The sequence below is a fragment of the Periplaneta americana genome, chromosome 15 (genome assembly GCF_040183065.1).
Source record: "Periplaneta americana isolate PAMFEO1 chromosome 15, P.americana_PAMFEO1_priV1, whole genome shotgun sequence".
Lineage (NCBI taxonomy): Eukaryota > Metazoa > Arthropoda > Insecta > Blattodea > Blattidae > Periplaneta > Periplaneta americana.
In genome coordinates, this window is record NC_091131.1 from 61,419,545 (window position 1) to 61,438,922 (window position 19,378).

The window sequence follows — 19,378 nt, forward strand, 5'->3', positions numbered from 1 at the left end:
AAATTTGGTTTCAAATACACCATTTGCTGTTATGGTCTATAGCTATGTTTGTTTAAATTTTAAGAACTCTGAGTATTTTAACTGGGAGTTAAAATAATTTTCATTCAGTTTGTGCCATTTATAGCTATAAATAAAATTGAGTGGACTTGATATGATTTTTGACAGGGAAGTAGATAATTTATATTAATCTCATCCCATCCAAGCTCGGCTTGTGCCTCTTATCAGGTGTTCGTTCTTTGTTGCCTCAAATAGTTGTCTGAGCGTCTTTGACTATGTGACCAGGAACTCCACAACTTGTCAATGTATGATGCTTGTTCGTAATTTTTGCAAGAATGAAGTTGCAGTGGGCCAGCATGTTCAATGTTTGAAAGTAGATGATGTTATTAGAAGTGTGAAATAGGTAATTGATGAATTTACTTCAGCTTAAATGTGAAATACATAAATGAAATATGACCAAAATAAATTGACATTTGTTACATTTTGAAGGCAAATTTAAGTTGGGAATCACTGGTCTACTGAACAGAAACAAGTGTACCAACCCTAATTCGAGTGTGCTGATTACAGATCTGAAGTTCGTTTTTTTTTCTATGACGTCACAATTTGAAATAATAACATTTTTAATTTTTACATTTTAATACATTTACTTAGGTCCATTTTATTTATTTTATTGTGATATTGCTATTGAACAAAAACAAGTATACCAACCCTAATTTAAGTGTGCTGATTACAGATCTGAAGTCTGTTTTTTTCTGTAACGTCACAATTTTAAAATAATAATATTTTTAATTTTTACATCATAATACATTTATTTAGATCCATTTTATTTATTTTATTGTGATTTTGCTGCTGAACAAAAATAAGTGTATCAACCCTAATTTGAGTGTGCTAATTGCAGACCTGAATTCCGTTTTTTTCTATCCCGTCACAATTTAAAAATATTTTAAATTTTTAATTATGATGTGTGACACTACGTTCAGGTCAAAACCGAGTGTTCATGAACTCGAAGCTTGGGACACATTTGTACTAGTGTCAACTAGGTTTTTAGGAAATTATCGAGCTGATAATTGTGTGGAGCTAGTTATATAACATGCTTAGAGCATTTCAGAATCTAGGTTGTTGCATGTTTTTAAAAATGCACTTTCTTCATTCACACCTTGACTTTTTTCCATCAAATCTCGGCGCTGTAAGTGACGAACATGGTGAGAGGTTCCATCAGGACATATCAACGATGGAATCCAGGTACCAGGGTCAATACTGTCCGACCATGATGGCTGGTTTCTACAGCAGTCAACCACATGCGGAAAAGCAAAGGTCTCAAGCACTTTTAACAGAGTTTTTAGTGCTTACTACATATTGTAAGTGTATGTATCTTCTTATAAATGTATTTAAAATAATATAACAATTTACAAAGAAGATATAAACTAAACTCAATTTATATCTCTGACTTTATGGTACAGGTATGTAATGAATAGTAAGATTTAGAATTAATGTTAGTGCCATAACTCAAAAACCTGACGTGCTATGATAAATCTGATTACAGATCTGAAATCAGCGCATCAATTTCAGTATAGAGCACTTGAAATTTCCTCAGCAGCAGACAAAAAAGTTTTTTTTTTTTTTTTTTTGTAGACCAGTGTTATCTCTTGGACATGTCTCGGTTTGAAGCCAGTCTTCTTTGTTTGATTATACGAAAAGTGCTTCTAACATTAAAACAAAAGGAAATCCTCCCCCTTAACCGAAACAATGGATTAAAAATATATACCTTATTTTCTGGACCATAACGGACCATAACACGCAATTTTTCTTAAAAGATACTTTCTAAATGTAACTGCGTCTTATGTTCCAAAGATACAGTATGTTAACTGCATGCCAATGAGACGGCCTTACTGTCGCGTTCTCACCCCACAGCAAGACTACAAATAAGGGTGAATGAGGAATGCAGTATTTAGAGAAATTACTTTTCACGCCCTCATTTCACGTAGCGGCCAGCATATGTAAGATGATCTCATAAATGAAAGTTACTCTATGTTTATCTACCTTTTGTTCACCTACCCTCTACATCAAAAATAAATTGTAGAACCAGTTATGGCTGAATGAGAGGCGATAAACTGAATCCTAATACTCTATTCTAAAATGAAGTGCATAAATTGCCTTACACTGATACGTGTACAGTACTATTAATAACTGTAGCGTCTTCCTTTCGCCACCGAAAATAGTACTTATGGATTATCTGAAAAAAAAAAAAAAAAATCCGAAACGGTTCCGCTCCTTTCATTTCGGATAAATGGGGGTTCTGGTATAATATATTTCATATTAATATCAGAACATGCAGTCTGTTTTCCTACCTGCTCATGTATTACATCCGTTACATAAGGCATAAGGGGTGAGCTGATGCTTGGCTCTTATATACTTGAGTATTAATCAAAGATTTTGAACAGTTGATTAAAAGTACTTCTCGAAGTAAAATTTCATACTTTCTAAATTATAAGTTTTGAGATTATCTTTTGAAGTTGAGCTGGTTGTGGGAGAAGTTATTGGAGGGTGATATATAGATACACAGTCGCATTGATACAAAAACAGTTCTTCATACTAGTTATTGAGTTTGTAACGAAAGGGAGCCGAAGTTAATTATAAGTTGGTATATAACATTCTTGGAGTGGAAAATCTGGGGTTACACTTAGACATAATGTTGTTCGTTACAGTGACGTACGCAAAAAAAAAGCATACTAATTTAAATTTATCGCGGAAAATATGTGAGCAATTGTATTTAAAAATGATGAATAGTATATACTGGAGGACTGGAAAAATACATTTTGTCCTCCCTCATACACATGCTACCTCAATCTGTGACTTACTTTGAGTTGTAAGTGGCGCTTGTAATTGGAGGTGCATTTATTGTAACTTCGTAGTATCTATTTCTCTGTGATGTCATATTGATCAGGATAACAATCATGTGTTAGTGCAAGATATGATAGGTCAGCTTTTGTCTTAAAGTATTTTGATGTGTGCATATTCTTACGGAAATTCGTCCAGGTTTATAAGATATTGTATTGTTAACTTCACGTTGCTTTGTTCCGAATAATTCGTGTGAATGTTTAAGCCGAATTTCTTTTCTTCGAATTTTTCGATAATTTTGGATAGAACCAATTTCATGTACAAAAGGAGACGATTTAGCATAATTAGTGTTGCGCAGTTTTTTTCAAGAACTTAAATACTTATACTTAAGTTACGCTCATTCCTCAAATAAGAATAATTATTATAATGAGGGCTTCACAATTTATGTAAAATGTGAATAAAACTCGTGCAACGGTTTAGTGAAATAGCCTATGTAAAAGGTAAGTGAAAACATGAATTTACCTGAAAATCTCGAAAAGATCGTTTACAGTATCCCAAAACTAATGAACGTACTGCTAACAAAGTTTATTCCCTTCTCTAAAGTATGTCTTAAAATATAACATGGTTTATAAATATCTCAGAAGGTCTAAGGTGCTAATTTCACTCCCGAATACGACATTTAAGATAGGCCTACTTCGGTGCATTATCATTGAAGTTACTCCGCATTAGTCTACGGAACTTCTATAGATTTGAAATTATCGTGGCCACTATTTGCACCCCATTTGTAAACTGTGTAACCATGAGAATTAATTTGCACGTAACAAATTATTGTAAGCAGGTAAATTATAGATATTGATATTTTACTCAGACATCAAATTTAATTAATACGGGTCAAAACTTTTAGTAAAATGAGCAGCTCTTAGAACAGACAAACACTCAAACTGTGAACATATTTAGATGCTGTTTTACTTATAAATTTGAAATATTTCGGTGTATTAATATTGGTGATACAATTATCTTGATCAAAAGTGTAGGCTATTCAGTAAGTGGCCTTTAGATTATACGTACGTTTGGTATGAACTAAATCAAGTGTAGACATTGAAATAAAAATCTTAAATTCCATATTAGTTATCGTGATAACAAAATTTCTATTCCATAATCGAAAATACACCTATGGTCTGTTTCACCAAGCTTCTTTAAATCAGCACAAACGATTTGTCAACAAACGGTTCGTTTAACTTTAACGAGATCTTTAAAGGTTGACTGTTTCATCTTGCCTCGTTTCTTTAAAATTAACATGTGTTTACTAACGTGGGAATTTCGTGCTTGTATGTTGCATGTTATATTTCTCATACGACCACGGCTTCGAAATTGTGAATTTCATTGGTTACATATTATGATCACGGCCGACTTTATGTTTGGCGTGAGGAAACATGATACGCAAACGGGTAAGAGGCAGTAATTTTAAGAACATCTAAAAGTTTTTAGTTCTTGATATTCTTCTTAAATACAGCATGTTGTCATACCGTAACAAAAACAAAAATACAGATGGAATAGAGTTAAAAAAGAAGAGATTTGGGTAACATATGAAGAGTCCACTGCAAGAATGATGGATGTAATTTGGAATACATTTTGCAGGAGAAGCAATTGAAAGTTTGAAATGCTTAGCGCTCAAAGCTTAACTGTGATTTTCCGATCATTGCTGGACAATGACTATCAGTGTTAATGCCATATAACTCTCTATGTACATTCTATATGTCTTAATCTATGTATTGACAGTCTTGGTTCATTTTCGACAAGAAAGTGACATCCATCATTCTTGCAGTGGACTCTTCATATGAAGAAGAATTAAATAGTTGGCTGATGAATGTAAAGCTGTTAAATGGTAGGTAACCTCAAAAGTAAATCTAAGAAGAATTTTAGGGACGATAAGGTGGACAGCTTTAGAATTGATGCCACAATTATATACGAGTACATAGCATTCTCAGCAATTGAATAATTTCAAGGAAAAATTGTTCCGGGGCCGGGTGTCGATCCCGGGACCCTTCGCTTAGCGCGCGAACGCTCTACCGACTGAGCTACCCCAGGAACTATACACGACACCGTCACAATTTTTCCTTTATATCCACACAACTCACATGAGCTGACAAGACGCCAGAAACTCAACTATGAGTGCACACAAATGCTGTGTGACTTAAATTGTGGCTTTCTGTTAACGTACCTCCAGTAACGAATGTATTATGCAAATCTGGCTTTCAGGTAGTTCCTGGGGTAGCTCAGTCGGTAGAGCGTTCGCGCGCTAAGCGAAGGGTCCCGGGATCGATACCCGGCCCCGGAACAATTTTTCCTTGAAATTATTCAGACCTGCTTTACAGGGAGCTACTACCTGAAAGCCAGATTTGCATATTCTCAGCAATTGTTCTCGGGCCTAATTTTAGGACTCGAAATCGCCTCTTCCAAATTGCATACTACTTTTCTACAATATTTCATGCAGATTTATGTACTCTGTAACAATTTTGCTCTGCTTGTGTGATAGGATTCAGAAGAGGTGTCATTAAATTGGATTTTAAGGGATATCTGTTGTCTCCTAAAAGTAAATCTCTTTGCACCCTTCCCATTTCAGAAGGCATCCTCCTCTTACATCTTTGAAATGTTGTGCTATCGTGTACTGACCGTGGCCATCTATTTACAATGTCGCTAAAACTAGCACTGAGGTAGTTCTGATGATTTCGGAAGTGAACATGGATTTTTTTTGTGGAGATGCAGTTGATCGTATATGCAAGGCATAACAAAAATCTGTGCAAGGTGTACAAGTGAAGAAGTACGAAGGAAACTACCTCAGCGCTAGTTTAGCCACAATTTCTCTATGCGGAGCTTTGAGTATGAAATTGTTTGAATATTGAATGAAAAAATTGGATTCTAAAATCTTTCGTTCAGATTATTACCCAGAGATACAAGTGGAAGATGTACACATGTATAGGTCTATTATAAAAATAATGAATGTATTGTGATCATAATGTTGATAGTACGTCTAGTACTTTATTCACATATCTAGATAATACAGATTTTGACAACCCGTTCACATTACTAATTACTATTTTAAAACTTCCCGTAACATAAAATCAAAGCAAGAAGAATCTGTTGAAGAGGCGTTAAGTGGGTCATTCCTATCTGTCGTATTCTAACCTATATTCAGTTTCTTCTAGAAAAATTCTTACTAATATCCTCAATGTGTAGCTTACGTGGAATCTTTTATCACTTAAATCTTCAAAATCATTACTCCTAGTGTTATTACCACATATAAGTTCGCCATTATGTTGAAGTTCTAAATAAATAATTTCAGCATCGAATACGTCCGCCATGTTGTTGACTTTTTAACGCATCGTTACTGTTTTAACGCGACGAATAAGTCCTAATAAATTAATATGAATTTAAAGATGCTTCAGCAGTAACGACGCTTGGTGAAACACAAAAACTGACTAAAGTATCATTAAATTATTTAACTAGACGTTATAATGATAATTAAGGTTGGTGAAACCGGTCACTAGTCTCTTTGGAATTAAGATACATTTTCACTTTCGTGTTTGGAATCGAACCCGGGTCTGCTGGACGTGTAGTCTACCTAAAATTACTATCACTTGAATCACAACGAAAGATGAAAAGAGTTTTCTATCTGAAAAGTAGTAATGTGTATTATATGACGTTAATTGAAGTATGAATTTTTATTAAAAGAAATTCATTATATTCGACTGTTTTTGTATTAGCTAATCTTGATTTCAGCCCGTTTTTTTTTTTTTTTTTTTTTTTTTTATAAGCGGAACTCGTTAGTGTGGCTGTATCGCCGTGCTGCTGCGGCAACTTCTCTATCTTACGCGTTTTGCTGGCGGTATAAACATGAAACGGTAGGCGTATGCCTTAATGGGGGAGGTTTACACTCTGTGAAATTACGTTTGGGGTATTTGAAATACATTTCTTCTGCTTTATTGTGAATTTTGAATATTTTCAAAGGAACTGTTTCTAATTGACAGTAACTAATTCCAAAAAATTTTATTGGAATTGTATAATAATCAAACATTCCCTTCATATTTTCCACAAATCTGTGTATGCATTGTTAAATGATTCTTACATTGCAATGTTTGTAATGACAACATGAGCAACATTTACTAGAATCGTTTATTTATTTCTTAAAATATCTTTTCTTGAATTATTTAAAATACTTTTGTTCAGGGGAAATACAGTATGCACAAAATTTAAAGTTTCGGAAAACGGCAACAAAGAGTACATTTAAAGGGACATGTGAAGTGAAATGCGCACATGTTAAAGGGCATATCTGGGACACTATCAAAGATATCTTTAAAAAATTTTCTACAAGAAAGAGAAAAGTTTACCTATTGTATGAATGACTGCAAAGAGACACGTAAGGACACATTGCGTAAGTTCTACAATGCCAGCGCCCGTCAACTTATGTATATTGGTATTAGCTTTTATAAAAACACAATACGATGTTAATTAATTTAAGTGGCAGAAATAAAATTCACCTAAATTGTAATGCGATATACACGAATGGATAGAATAACAAGTAATGCAATTAGATATTATTTGGCCACATTTTCTGTAAATAAAATAAGAGAATACATAACTGGAGAAATCATTTGAAAATAATTATTATTGTTAGTGCTACATTATTAACAAATAGACAATAAAAATTTAGGTTGACCCAGAAGATGGATTTCAGACTGGGATTAATTTCAAAATATACAACAGAAAGACTTTTTGTTTATACCAGGGTTTTTGTTTACCATATACAGGTCATCTTTGTTAGATCTTAACGGAACTTGTCTGTAAATCAGTTATGGGCTAAGTTTGAATCCAGTATTTGTTTTTTAATCCACTCTCATATGCCATTGCTCCCTGAAAAGTTATTTATGTATATTCCATATACAGCTCTCAGCTACTCTGACGTGACTGAGATGTAGTAGTTAGCTCGTCACAGAGTCGTCGTCGTCGTCGTCGTCGTCGTTTAAGATAACACATTATGACAAACACACAAGCAGAAACATGCTTAAGATATATGAAATGTGAAACTTCAAATTTCCTGTTGTCCTCTACCCTTAGTGATCTTTCTGCCACTAGTGTCCCTGACTAAAATAAATAACAGTCTCTAACACATTGACTGGAATAACATTGGTTTAGAAATGTTAAACTTGGATGTCATCACAAACTTAATATAATAAAATACAAGCAGCTGAAATTAAATTCTTATGCAAGCAAACGATTGTACAAAAGACATAAATAAGAAATTAAATTGTAAGAAATGAACTTTGAATATATTGCGTCAAAACTGAAACCAAGAGTGTGTTAAATTGTTAGGCTACTATACAGTAAAAGAGAAATTTGTAGAATATTTCAAGAAATGGGTAACATTTGCTGAGAACTGAAAATAGCACATCACTTAAATTGGTATACTATTAGAACTCAAATGTAAGAATAAATCTTGGAAACGAAGAAAAGGGCCTGAAGATGGTAAAAGCAGATTGTTTACATCTTGAAACGCAGCAGTCTGAAATTGGCCGATTTAGGATTGGAAATATGAGATCAGTGACACATACTGATCAATGTGTGCTCTTTCATTTCAAACGTTTATTATGTGATTAATATCCTTAACTGGATTAATTTTTGATTATCTGAAGACTTATTTATTTCGTTTCTTCATGTGTACATTAGGAAACGTTTCAATTATAGATGAATGCTAACGTAGCACCAGTGAGAAGTCTTCATGGCAGATCCTTGGACGGTTTCCGTTGCAGATACTGCAACGAGATTGAAACCTTAGCACACGTCCTAGGATCCTGTCAGCATGGAGAACTCCTGAGAAATTCACGCCATCATAACATCCGAAAACTAATAGCACAAGCCCTTATAAAAAGATCCTTCGAGATCCATGAAGAGGTGCACTGCGTTGCGTCTGAAGGCGGCGGAATTAGAAGAGCGGACATCGTGGCTAAGTAAATAAGACTAATAGTAAAGGCTTTATACTGGACCCAACTGTTAGATTTGAGATGAGCCAGACCCAACCATCTGAGGTCAACAAAGAGAAACAACAAATTTATGAGCCTACTATTCCCTATTTTTGATGGAATGCACCTGGGAAGTACATGGTTTAATGATCGGAGCGAGGGGCACCATTCCACGGTCAACTGTAAACACTATCAAAACATTTGGAATCCATGTCATCATTTCAAAAATAATTACTTCTAGCATTAAAGGGTCTGTTCAATTCTGAAAAATCATTTATACGGAATATCATAATCCCCCCGTTTTTCTATCCGTTAGTGTGTGATTGTTACAATATATGTACAAATTTATTATTTCTTAAATTTAAGCTCCTGGTTCACATTTCAATTTGACTCATCTATTTTACTGTAATCGTTATTATTGTTATATGTGTGTTATTCTGTATTTTTGGCAACCCAAGATGCCTGGGGAGTATTGCACTTTTCACAAACAGTAGTGTATTTAGTTAATAGTGACTTGTTTATTTTGTCTCTAAACATGTGCTCATTTACTACCCACTTATAACGTCACGTTTTAGTAGTAGGTAGTTTTAATAAGTCGTGTCATATTCTAAAAAAAAAAAAAAAAAAACAATTGTTAATAGTTGGTGGAGCTACATTAAATCGGTGACGGATAACTTTCATTATTACATCGAGATCAAAACATGATTTTATAATGCTATTCTTGCCTATCAGCAAAACCTCCTGTCGTAATCGAGAAGGGTAGAGTTTTGTTCGGTACCACGTTTCTTAGTTTCTCGAGTATCTCAGTAATCATAACAACACCCTTATGTACAGAGCGAATCAAACCTAAATTACCGATATTCATATCGTGTCACGAGGTTGTTTTTTGTCGTACAGCACTTCGGACAATTTTTTTTATCGAGAACGAAACCTGTTTCTCGTAACATATTTAATAATTCAAACTCTTTCAGTGGTTGTGTAACTTTTGTAAAACACCCCCGAACCATGCGTAAACACAACTCGTGAGACTTTTTTTTTTTTTTTTTTGTAAGTAAATGTATTTCTTGAGGAAAAATTGTACTGTGTATATAACTTTTGTTGAAAATACGTTGTATTTCTTAATGCAGTTCAGACAACTCGTTAACGGAGACTGACGGAACCAGCAGAATTGTGTTGCTGGTTTAGTGCAAAGAGTTAAGAAGGAAAACCCACGCATTATGTCCTGCACCTGGCTTAGAGGAAACAACTAACGTATAAAACCCAACATGTTACCAGTAAAAAGCAACCTGATATCTGGGTAAGAATGGCGGTAACTTAGGCCTGATTCACTCTGTAGAATTGCTGTCATTCTTACGCTTTGTGAAGTTGAGTGCATTGCGCAATTATTAGTACAGCGTCATCAAATGAACTGATTATAAGATAGGTCTCGGAATTTTAAAATGCGCTGCACATGACAGTAATGGTCCATTTAGTGGATGGATTGGTAGGTTTTCAATGATTTTTTTTTTAATATGGAAACTTGTCAAATTTGATGATATAATACTAGGTTCAAAAAGTTCCCGGAATTTTACTACCATTTTTCGTATTAATATATAACAAGGGATATTATACATTTGTTTTGTTGGTAACATTCATGATGTCATTTCCTTAAAGTTTGCTGATAATGGCAATTATTGGTTTTGAGTTGTAGGCAATTGTTTATCATAGTGTTTTGTTTGTTCGTCGCATTTTGTAATTATGTCCACAGAGCAAAGTACAAACATCAAGTTCTGTGTTTTGCTGGGGACATGATCAGTATGGCTGATGAAGATGGTGATTTCTCAAACAAAATGAAACTGGTGCTACTTGTACGACCCAGTCCCTAAACGACAGTCATCTGAGTGGAAATCGAAAACATCTCCTCGGAAGCAAAAATTTCCTAGGGACACTTCCAAAGGCAAAGTTATTTTAAATGTTATGTTTTATTTAACGACGCTCGCAACTGCAGAGGTTATATCAGCATCGCCGGATGTGCCGGAATTTTGTCCCGCAGGAGTTCTTTCACATGCCAGTAAATCTACTGACATGAGCCTGTCGCATTTAAGCACACTTAAAGCAAAGTTATGTTGGAAGTTTTCTTCGACTCTCAGGGTCTCATGCACCATGAGTTCATTCCAGAAGGTCGTACTGTAACGAAAGAATTGTACGTAGAAACCCTCCGTCGCCTCTGGGACGCAGTGAGAAGGAAACGTCCAGAAAAGTGGGTAGAGAACAACTGGTTCCTTATGCATGGCAATGCACCTGCTCATCGCGCAATTATTGTAAAGAATTTTCTTGCCAGGCACAACATAACTGCTTTGGATCACCCACCATACTCTCCTGATCTCTCACCACCTGATTACTTTCTGTTTCCCCGTCTGAAAAGTCATCTGAAAGGACGGAGATTCAATGCTGAAGAGGTTATCGCAAACGCGACGAGAGCACTAAGACGGGTTTCACAAAATGGCTTCCAGGCCTGCTTCCAGGAACTCTACACGCGTTGGCAAAAGTGTGTTGTTGCGGAAGGCAACTATTTTGAAGGGAATGCTGTAGAATAGTGTTTAAGGTACGTTGTTTCTATGATGCTAGCAAATTCCGGGAACTTTTTGAACCTAGTATGTATTAAAATGATGTAATGAGAAAGTAGAAGAAAACTGCCAATTTGCTGACACAAATGTTACTGGATCATGGAATCGAACATTCGTCTCGTTAGCGAGAAGTGCCTGCTGATTGAACAACGTTTGGACCCCGTTTCATTTAAGTTGCACTGAAGTTAAAATTCAAATAGAACATTTATCTGAAAAATAATCGAGAGATATCAAGCATTAACAAATTAAACCTTTACACGGAAGAACGACCTGTTCGTGGTCATTAAAAGTCTGTTAGAATCAAGAATTTATTGGAAACGTTCGTTCTCTTCTTTATTATAAATTTTAAAACAATTCAAAATTTTAAAACTTAGCTTATTCCTCACAGCCGGTTGAAATTACATTATTTCTATTGGGTGGCCGATGTTGCTAAGCATCTTGCTGAGTTGCCTCGTTCAAAAATTTTTTTTATAATTTTATTACTAATTCTTTTGGCGTGAGCATTCCATTAATTTCTTGATTTGAGTCTACACTTGTCCAGCTATATCAGGTTTTTCTTGTCACCAGTGAAATCATAAGAACAAAATGTAATTGCACGCCCACTAAACCCATCCTTGCAGATTAGTTGTCGACAAGACGAGTGTGGAACAGATTTTCCTGTTATTTTGGTTTTCCACCCATTTTTATTTCATTATTGCTTCGTTAACTTCAGTGCATTCTATCGATTTGTAATGACATCTATAGTTTTAAGTGGTATTAAATGCAGAACTACTGTTCTTTTTGTTTTGCGTTCTCCGAGAAATTTATAGTTATCTCCTTATATAACATGACAACATTCTGTGATGCAACATGACTGTATGCTTTAATATTTCATGCATCAGAGTCTTTGTACGGTACTTCATTCTGTCGCCATAATTATATCGTTAAAAAGTTGCTCTATTTACCTGAGATTTTGAATTCGCCATATCGTTCTCCAATGTCCGGAAATGTGCTCTAAAATTGATTTACTATTTAGAAATTTAGTCCATACCTGTGGAGTAACGGTTAGCGCGTCTGGCCGCGAAACCAGATGGGCCCGGGTTCGATTCCCGGTTGGAACAAGTTACCTGTTTGAGGTTTTTTCCTGGGTTTTCCCTCAACCCAATATGAGCAAGTGCTGGGTAACTTTCGGTGTTGGACTCCGGACTCATTTCACCGGCATTATCACCGTCATCTCATTCAAACGCTAAATAACCTAAGATGTTGATAAAGCGTCGTAAAATAACCTACTAAAATAAAAATTTAGGAATTTATCACTAGATTTTGACAATTGGAGTTGTACATCATTTATAGTATTCCACCCTCAAGACAGCACAGTTTTCTCAGTTAGTCTTAACATTGTAAGCTAATTTACATGATACAGAGTGTTTTATATAGAACTGGTACATTTCTTTCTTTATTTCAAAACGAACGAGTTGTTATACCTCAAATGTAGAATATCTTTGGGAGATTACTAACCTCTGTAGCAAATGTTGAAAATTCTTTATTTATTCGGTTGGAAATTCACTTATTGACTAGTTTTTAACGTCAAATTAAGCAGGAGTTTTGATTCCTGCCACGAGATGCCATGTTTATTCTTTATTCTCTATATTTATTGTCATCAAAATTATTATTTTTTTAGAGATCCAGTTGTTTCCAATTTGTTTTTCAGCCCCAGTATTGGGTTTCTTTGGGGGGGGGGATTATGAGCACCAAATTCTCTCTGGTATGCCCTTTGAGTAGCTGTAATTGAATTCGTAATCCATTATACCTTCACAAGAAAGAGCCGTTGATTTAATGTATACTGCATTTTCAGTGACTAAAACAAAATGTCGAAAACAGCTGCCAACAATAAGAAATAAAGAATAAACTCATCTCGTGACGGAATCAAAACTCCTGCTTAATTTGACGTTAAAAGCTGGTCATTAAGTGAATTTTCAGCCGAATAAATAAATAATTTTCAACATTTGCTGTAGAGGTTAGTAGGCTACTCTATATTTTAGATATAACAAATTGTGGCTAGCAGCATTCGTAATAAAGATATAAAGAAATATATTAGTTCTATATAAATCACTCATATACATACATACATACATACAGGATAAATACTAAATGCCGTCTTCGAAGACTGGAGTGTGATGCAGGATATTGTGGCGATGAAATCCGAGATAGGAACAGTCATAATATGATGGTTAGTTATGGAGGCAATACCTAGATGTTAAATGGGGCCATAGTTACTTTTGATCCATAGCGCGTAGTAATATTGCAGTTGAATGTCAACACAACAATGATGTGATGTGTGCGGCATGTACCTGTCCCTGAAATTGTCGGATTTTTTATTTTCAGCGCAAAAACTGCGAAGAAAATAACTATAACTGGTTTGTTTTCAAGTACTGTACTGTGAGTTCTCTGTGCAATGTCACAGTTTAAATTGATGTTACAATACGTATCTGTTTCGCATTGTGAAGTAAAAGGTAAGCACGTGATGTTTACAGCGTACGTCAAGCAGGCGCCAGTTTTCAAAGCGTGCTGCGCGATTCACCCGTTGTCCGACATTAAATTAAATCCTAGCAAACCTATGTACGCGATGCTTGGAGTGACGAAAGTGCAATTTGGAAGTGCGGGATGAGCGGATGTGGGAGTTACAGTCTGAGCTTAAACCCGTGCATACAGAAGCGTTTTCCATGGAAATAATACTTGCCACATTAGACATTTGGAAAAAAATGCAAGATACAGTATTGGTTCCTATCTTATTTATGCATGTTTTGATGTGGTCTATTACTCCTTAGTCTTGGAAGACGGCATTTAATATTCATCTTGTTATATGGCAAAAATATATCGTCTTCATGATGGTATGTTAGTTGTCGAACTGGAATTGTTCTTTGTGTTTTTTTTATCACATCGTTCATTACAAGCATTCTCTAGACTTTCTAATTACAGAAGTTACAAAATTTAGGCTCTCATGCAAACTAGCCTTATAATGAGAGATATTTACCTATTCTAAAGAACTAGCCATATAGAGCATGGATGGGCATCGTGCCTCACTTGAGAAATAATGTCTCACTGACCTTCACAGAGCTTATCGCTCTGAGTGACATCATCTTCACAGTCCCCGTTCCTCCCTCACGTAGCTCCTAGGCGTGGGCAGGTTCTATATCAGTTTCATAAGCAATATCAGTGGTGGCATAATGGCATTATCAAAGCAGTGTGTACGCATTAGAAAACGATTATTTCATGAGAAATGGGAGGAAGAGTTTTTTTTGCTGTTTAGAAGGGGAGAACATATGATTTATGTTATGCTGGAAAATCCTATTAGGCATTAATAAATTTAATATACAACGACATTACTCCTTATGTCATAAAGAACATGCAGAATTAGAAGGTAAGACAAATTAAATGTTATTTTTCGTACTATTCCGAAGAAAATTTATGATCTTAACATTTGCATAGTATACTAAATACGACATTATACCTTAAACACGCTGCATTAAAAGGTACGAGGAATTAAATGTTATTTGTACGTATTATTTCCAAAAGAAATTTATAAAAAAATATCAAATGTGCGTAGAAAACGAAATATGATTTTCTGAAATTATTTTAGGTCGAGAACGTGCAAATCTATTAAGTAATCTTGATAAACGCCAGAATATTCAAGAAAATAAACGTAGACAACGTGATGGAATATTGTTGGCTAATTACACAATTTCTCGCCTGTTATTTAAATCAGTTCAACGATGGAGAAATAGTAAAGAGTTTATGATTAAAGCTGCCGAATTAATTTGCCAAATTGAATAAAAGTTTTCGAGTCTCTTACATTAACCAAGCGCTTTCTAATAGTTCGTCACTGACCGCCTTAGCGATTACGATAAGGTGACGCAGGTCACAGCAGTTTATATTTCCCATCCTACTCTGCAGTCTCCTCTCCTAGTAAACAAACTGTTTCAAATCGAGTGCCTCACGTAACCGAAAATTGTGCCCATGTATGATATAGAGAGTCAGCTGGGTAGCTCAGTTGATAGAGCAATGACTGCGGACTGAAAGATTCCGAGTGGTGGCGGGATTTTTCTCGGTACCAAAACTTCCAAAATGGATCCGAGATTCATTCAGCTTCCTGTCAAATTGAGTACCGGGTCTTTCCCGGGGGGGAGGGGTAAAAGGGGATCGGAGCGTGATGCCGACCACCACCGACCGACGTTACGGAAGTATGGAGCTCCATGCACGTCCATGCTCCCCATGCGCCTTCAGGGCGTAAAAAGGGGATATCAGTATTTTTCCTCCACATACCGATTTCGAAGTATTAAAATTGCTAATGCCTTGGAATCTGTGTGTATTTGAAAGCATTCTCTGTTATTAGTTACTAATGTTACAGCTTTGTTTTCCCAATTGGTGCCTGTAATTAAGAATGCAACCCATAGAATGCATTTCGCATGCTAAATTATTCAAAGCAGTTTTACCCTTGGACATTGAATTGCAAAAGTTTCGGTATATTTATATAATCATAGTAAGCAAGAGTTTGAGGACCTTAGTTCTCCAGGAAATAAGACAGTGTGTACTTGAGTTTTAGGTATTATGTTAAGAGAGTTGTGGCTAAATATTATTTTAGTCTTAATGGCTATGAAATTTGATCATTGACAGGCGCACACTAACGTATAATTATCGCAAAACGAAAATAGGAAACGTGGCCAGGGCGCCACGGAACATGTAAAGGGTGTCCCAACAAGGACGCGGGTTTTAATAATGTGAATAACGTAACAAAAACAGTTGACATTGCGCCATTGTCTTGTTGGTTTGGCGGCACTGTTATCTATTCCGCTATCCATTAAAATATGAAATCAATATTGTTCATGGAAATAGAAGTGAAATCGTTTGGTTAGTAAATGTAGGATAATTAGAGATGCAAGTATTGCTGGAGTGTCAAGTATAAACTGAGAACTGACTGATTATGTAGACTGTGATATGAACTTCTCACTCATGGATTGCGACAGTTTGTGGCTTGTTTTATTGAATTATCAACCTACTTTGTATTAGAAAATAGAAACGGGAGACACGTTTACTTCCAGTACACCACAATATTTTACAACAATCCATAATTTATTAGTAGTATTTTTCAAATATCTGCAAGTTCTGCGCGATGGAAATTTCATCCCGTTGAAAGCGTGATCGTTATAAAGACATTTTCATTATTACGAAGGTATCTCTTCTCCGTATCCTGCTTTGCATCAGGCTATGATCACAGTACATCCGCAGAGTTGCCAATTCGATTCTTAAAAACCCGCTAAGATACAGTACAGAAACCGCTAAATTGTTATATTGTCCATGTGAAATAAGATTATTTTACCGCTCTGAGTGTTAAAAAATCCGCAATATCTCTATGAGCAATACAAATTTAATAAACTAAACTAGCACTGAAAAAACGCTAGATCTAGCGAGAAAACCGCTGAATTGGCAACACTGTGCATCCATATTTGGCCAATTTTTTAACACATCAGTGTTGTCAGGTGGAAGAAAATTTTCCGAAAAACGGGAAATTATTTTGATAGAGTGAAAAGGGAATTTTTATTGAAAAACAGAAGTGCTGTGCTAAATTAAAAAAAAACTTTTTGAGACCACGTCTCCCTTTACATGTTACATTTTCCTTACGACGCCCGTCCCTGCACCAAAAAAACTGAAATTCAATTTGGTGATATTATTTTTAAAGAAAATAGTATTTTACATTACTAGCTTGTATTCATTTAAATTTAAAGGTACAACATTAGAATCACCTCTGATTGAGGTTCTGGTTGGTATGTATATCTATTATCAGGCAGTACATCTCACTTGACGATATGTCAGAGGAAAAACAGTTATTTGATGCATCTGAAATCTGATTAGTGGAATATGTAGCTAATCGGCAATGCATGCATTGGAGGTGGAAAGGAACTGGCCCCATTATCTCCTGGCCTAGTTGCCTCATAAGTGGTGCCTTCTTGACTAAATAATAATAATAATAATAATAACAATAATAATAATAACAACAATAAAACAATAGGCCTGCATGTTTAGTTTAAAATTATGTCTTCGGAAACTTAAAAAAAAAAATGGTGATAACATTTTTTATAATTCTATATTAAGGTGGGAATTTTTTCTCAAAGTCGGGAAATGTTTAAATATTTGGAGGGAAAACTCCTTTACGGAACCTGACAACACTGACTCAAATAGTACACTGTTGACAACGGTAAAACATACAAACGTATTAAGCTTTAATCATTTCGTGTGCTATTGACAGTAATTTACTAGTTGTAAAGTTGTTTGTAATTGCCTTAATTTACTGTTACAGCTGTAATTATGTAAAGATATTGATTTTCTGGAATTTGACTTAACAAAGATATAAAATTCGGACCCATTACTGAATAGGGCGTTCATAAATGAAGCAAGAAGAAGAAGAGGAAGTGGTGGAGACGGTCACTCTTGACTAGTTTGCACGGACATGCTTCACAGAATAGCGGTGGGAAAGAAATCATTCGGATAGTATTCTAAAATACTGGCAGAATTTACTGTAAATGGGCTTTGGAACAAAGTATGAAACTGGTCATATTCCTCTCTTTCTTCAAATATTGTGTTTATCCAATCACCTCTATCGTTCTTTAATAATAATAATAATAATAATAATAATAATAATAATAATAATAATAATAATAATAATAATAATAATAATAATTTCAATAATTCCGTAGAAGGTTTTCTTAACTATAAAAATTGCTCAATCGTTTTAATGCTCCCCAAATGAAATTTGATTAAAATATTTGTGAGTGATCTGTCTAGATCATGTAGCCTACAGTGACCACAAGGTCGACCGACAGAGCATGGTCGCCTGATGAGTAGGTTAACATTCTTAGCTGCTGTCAGCAGAAATACGTATTTGATATTGCGAAAGCGACGGAAATTGGATAATTTTGTATTACTTAAGGGAGGCGCCTTCAAAACAGTTTCTGAATGTGTTCTCAAAGGCAGTGTTGCTGTTACCTCGCAACATAAGCGAGAGGTGTTTGAAGTGTGTACACTTGGTCAAAATGAAACTGGCCTGCCTCTTGAGCAGTTAAAATTTTCTAAGTCCCTTCGGGTGAGCGCGCAGTTCACAACCGTAAACCTCCGTGCGCCGCTTTAGTTAACTCCATAATACAAGGCGCTGATTTGGGCTACCTCCACAGCATGCTTCGAATCTCCATAGAGAACTTTTTGTTTTGTCCTTTTATTTTTTACAGCTCGTTTTAGTGTAATATAGTCAAATAATTTTGCTTATGTAACTTCATGTTACAGGTAATTACAAAATTGGTGAAAAATTGTGGTTATAATTCCTGGAAATCAGGATACATTTTGTCATCAGAATTATGGTTTTTCTTCTGTTTACAGTTACTACGTTTAGGCCCTGATGATCACGGATTTAGGTTAATATAATAATCATATTCCGTGTACCACAGCTTGCAAATTAATTATTACTAATTATTTAACCGTAAACATATTTACGGAATGTTCCTTACGCAAGAGAGTGTAAAGCAGCAGGGATTAATAAAATAATTTACACAGCATTTTAATATGAAAGCCCCTAGTGTTACTTCCATCTAGCGTCAAAAGTTTCTATTAACACGAAAAAAATAATAAAGGAAAAAGTATTCTAAGGAAAAAAAAAATGACGAAAACCTGTTATATTTTCACAGATGCATTTAAACGGCCAAAAAAAAAAAGTTTAGTTACTCCACGAAGATCTGAACCTGCAATCTCACGAACACTTACTTAGCTAACGCTCTACCACTACGCTAAGAGTACTACTGCAGTAAAAACGGCATTGTAACGAACAATGATCATACTCCACTTGAGAACCTGTTATACAGTATATAGTGTTTGTGTTACAGTATTCACTGTTTA

At 35.2% G+C, this 19,378-nt stretch overlaps 1 protein-coding gene and 2 non-coding genes across 6 annotated transcripts in view; 2 read left to right on the forward strand and 1 right to left on the reverse strand.

The window, feature by feature from the left end:
• LOC138715002 (DNA-binding protein RFX2-like) overlaps nucleotides 1-19,378 on the forward strand; it is a 148,460-nt gene that overhangs the window by 10,626 nt on the left and 118,456 nt on the right. The gene's annotated exons all lie outside the window — the stretch shown is intronic.
• On the reverse strand, nucleotides 4,851-4,924 carry TRNAS-GCU (transfer RNA serine (anticodon GCU)). Its single transcript has one exon. It is a non-coding gene; the product is annotated as a tRNA-Ser (tRNA).
• Nucleotides 5,100-5,173, forward strand: TRNAS-GCU (transfer RNA serine (anticodon GCU)). Its single transcript has one exon. It is a non-coding gene; the product is annotated as a tRNA-Ser (tRNA).